Consider the following 4211-nt stretch of genomic DNA (forward strand, 5'->3'; position numbering starts at 1 on the left):
ATGAACAGATTAGTGTCCAGACGGTGAAGGTGCAGGTCCTGCCCATCCCTGTGTCGCTGGGCCGCAGGTGGGGAGCTGGGTCCGTTCCTGGGCACCTTTCCTTCCCTAGTTCCTTTTTTTCTCGATAGAGCAAATACAGTGGTCGATCAGGAGCGTGCCATGCCTACAGTGCACTGGGATTTCAGCAAGGCCTTGGACAACGTGATACGAAACGTGGAATGGGGAGCTTTATTTCTATGTGGATACACGTGTTCTCACGCTGGAAACGGCTGCAGCAGAGGTTGTACCTCTTGCCGTGGGAACCCCGTTCTGAAGATGTTATTAACAAACTGGATCTTGTCCAGAAAGCACTAGGCAGACCGGTGAGGGCACTTACCACCATGTCAGTGTGGAAGGGAGACTCACCAGAAGGCAGTCTTGGGGAAAAAAGGCTGGGCTGCCTTATGAGTGTGTGTGTGTGTGTGTGAGAGACTTCAAAGGCAAAACTAGACTGATTGGTGGAAGTCACATGGCCCCAAGTTTAAGCTCTTAGGTCAGGAAGAACTTTCTAGCTTAGAGGAATTGCAAGTGAAATGTTTGACACGTCCCAGTGGGTGGTGAGTTCCCTGTGACTGGAGGCATTCAAGCGGAAGGATGAGTCCTTGTCGGGAACACTGGAGCGGAGAGTTGGAGCGGAGAAGGAGCGTGTGAGAAGACCTCCGGGGCCTTCCGATCCTGCGACAGTTGTTCTGTTGCCGAGGGACTGTGTCGGCACCGCCGCAGGGGTCAGGAGGGCAGGTGCAAGAAACACGTGGCCATTTCCTCTTCGTGAGGGCAGACTGTCCTCTGTCGGCCCACTTTAACAGGCCCAGCTGTGACTGAGATTCCTTTTTTCTTTTAAGATTACACACACACACACGCACACCCCCGTGTGCACACGCACACGGTTGGTTTCGCCCTCCAAAGCCTTTGAAGTGAGGCGGATGACAGCCCCTTCCCCTGGGCCCCGAGGACCACTCCGCTGCTAATGGACTGTCAGCTTTTTCCATTACGGGCTCCAGACTGTGCAGGCTGATGTCAAAGTGGCGCCTCTGGCGAGAACCTGGCACTTGGGTCTCAGCCAGTTGACATTTGCGATTTGCCCTTCTTCAAACTGGGACAGCCCTCTCACTGCGAGTGACTGCGCCAGGACGCCAAATAGCGGTGCGAGGCAAGTCGGGCCCCCTGCCTGAAGAGGTGGCAAGGGCTGGGGCCGGGCCCTCAGGATGGCCTTCGGGCAGTTTCCTGGGGATTGGCGAGGGTGGCGGGGGGACTGTAACTGGACGGCACAGACCCCTTCGATGCCCTAGCCACTCCTCAAGAATGCAGGCGGTCTGGGAGGGTTTGGGGAGGGACAGTGAGGGTGTAGATCACGCGCTCTCATCCGCGTCTCAGCGGGGAGGGAAGTTGCTCTGGGGCCCTCCCATGACACTAACTGGTCCATAGAGGCAGCCCCTCGTGGGGTGTGACTCTTGGGGCACCCCAAGCCTGAGGCCTGGCAGGGCAGACGAGCAGCTGGGGGGAGAAGAGGGCCCTGCCAGGGGCTGCCCTCTGGTCTTCAAGGGGAGGCCCCCTCAGGCCCTCTGCCCTCTGCCCTCCAGCTCCCCAGGAGGCCAGCTCCACAGGGGTCAGTAAGCCCGCTTGTGTAGCCTGTGGGCTGACCTGCAGGGCTAGAGTTTCCGGTCAGAGCCTGCCCAGTCCTGGATAAGGGAGAGTTGTTCACCCATATTCCCTTCCGGTGAGGACACAGGAAGGCCTGTTCTCAGGTTAAATTTCTGTTCCTGGTCCCCCATCTACCTGTGTTTATTTTCTTTATATATATATAATTTATTTATTTTTAGAGAGGGAAGGGAGAGAGAGACAGAGAGAGAGAGAGACAGAGAGAGAGACATCAATGTGTGGTTGCTGGGGGCCGTGGCCTGCAACCCAGGCATATGCCCCAACTGGGAATCGAACCTGCAATGCCTGGTTCGCAGTCCGTGCTCAATCCACTGAGCTATGCCAGCCAGGGCGATTTTCTGTCTCTTGTAGTCCTCGCCTGCCAGGCCACTGACTCAGAGGGTGGCTGACTCTGCTTCCTGAGAATGTTCTGGCCCCAGACGGAAAGAGCCCCCTCCGCACGTTTGGGGGGAGCAGCAGCAGGGGCGGTGGTGACGCGTGTCTGGGCCCCAGAAGACTCACTCTTTGGGTGCGGTGAGGGGAGGCTGACACGTCGACTGTGGGATAAAAAATGACAAGCGCAGTGGAGGTTAGAGGCTGGGTGCCGGATGGAAGGCTTCCAGGAAGAGGTGATGATGAGCCGCGGTCAAGGCTTCTGGGAAGAGATGCCTGTGAGGCTGATCGCTTTTTCCGAAGCGGAGGTGCTGATGGACAGCGGCCCCCAACTCCCCCAACCTGAGAACGTGGACATTTTTCTTAATCGGCCCCTCTGGCCGTGCAGCGGCCCCACGACAAACGGCAGCACTGAGGCAGGTGGGCGAAGGCCCATCAGACTGCCGGCAAGGTCAAAGCCTGAAGCGTGAGGACGCCTGACACCTCCGTACTGCCGAGAAGCAAACAGGAGGGACGGTGGGGCATTCAATCAGCGGAGGCTGCCAATACCTAATCAGGATGAATGGCTCCGAGGCCCCGGGGAAGTATTGGCTAGGTAGCGGGTGGGAAGACTGCCTCTCAGGCCCTGGGCCGCCCCGAGGCCAAGGAACACAGGTAAAGGGGGATCCAGATTCGGGGAAGCTGCCGAGGTGATCAGAGGTCACTTCTGTCACCCACTGTCAGCAGTGAGGGCCTTTCAGCTGACACTTGCCCTGGCCGAGGTCCCTGGCCTCCTGAGAGCTTGCGCTGGGCCAGCTCTGTCCTAGGACTCGAGAAGCACGAGGCACACCCTGCCTCTGAAGGGGTCATAGCGAGCTGGTGGGGAGACCCCACGCATGTGAATCACTCTGGTGCCACCCCAGTGTCATGGTGGAGGCTCCAGGACAGGGAAGAGTGATGGTGGCAGAGATCAGTTTCTCCACTCCGCCTTGGTCCAGACCCCGATCCAGCCACGGCTTATGACCAGAGCCTCTTTCACCTCCTCTTCCGGCCGCTGGTGCTCTCCAGGCCCCTCCGCCATTCACAATTAATTGAGCAAGTATTACGTGACAGCACTGGGCCAGGCAACCTGGTACGATGGTGAATTAGACCTGGCCCCCTCCTCAGGAATCTCACCGTCTCAGAGGGAGGACCCAAACGGGCCTTGTGTCACTCACGGAGCAGGTCTGGTGAAACACAAGTCTGATGGCACTGGGTCCAAGCACCTTCCGCGTCACTCGCCCCCTGGATGCGCTCGGCCAGGCTATGGAGCCTCGGCGCTCCCTTTGCGAAAGAGGGTGATAGTGTGTGCCTCGTGGGGCAGCTTCGAGTTTCAGCGAAACGCTGCTCACAGAGTCCCGGGCACGGTGCCTGGTCTACGGCAGGCGCTTCACAGAGTGAGTTCCCTTCCCCTCTTATTGGTGACCGTGGAGGGTGTGGCTGCTTCTGTGTGAGCTCAGACTTCCCCACTAAAGGGCAGAGGACCACGGCTGGCTTGGTTGGTGTTCTTCACGGTGCCCGCGCTGTTCATTTATTCATTCAACAAACACCGACCGAGGACCTGACGAGTGCCAGTCACTGGGTTAAAAACTAAAAGTAGAAGACATAGGAGACCAGGTTCCTGCCTGTGTGGAGCTCATAAGGGGGGCAGACGAGAAAGAGAACTCTCCTTGGGAAACCGTGTGTGGAGGTCCGTCTGGGGAATTCCTGGGCTCTCTGCTCTGGCGCCCACCCAGGGTTCCGCGAGGAGGCCGAGAGACGGCCCGTTTGGAGCCTTTCTCTCAGGGACAGCCAGACCTGGTTGTGTGAGACGAGCATCCCGGTGGGGTGACTGGGGGACACTCGCCCGTCTCCTGACCGTAGCCCAGTACCCCGGAGGGCCTGGCCTCGGGGACAGAGACTGCCAAGCAAGCTTCCCGTCTGAACGGCCCACGGCCCAGCCCGGGAGCCTGACCTGGAGCAGGTGCCGAGGGAGTGCTGAAGGGAGAGGCGGAAGGTCTTCCGCGTGGTTGTGAGCGGCCTGTCGTTCAGAAGGGCTTCGAGAATCTCCAGGCTAGCCCTGGTTGGCGTAGCTCAGTGGATTGAGCGCGGGCTGGGAACCAAAGTGTCGCAGGTTCAATTCC

The sequence above is a fragment of the Phyllostomus hastatus genome, unplaced genomic scaffold, assembly GCF_019186645.2.
Source record: "Phyllostomus hastatus isolate PE091 unplaced genomic scaffold, TTU_PhHast_1.1 phas_scaffold_182, whole genome shotgun sequence".
Lineage (NCBI taxonomy): Eukaryota > Metazoa > Chordata > Mammalia > Chiroptera > Phyllostomidae > Phyllostomus > Phyllostomus hastatus.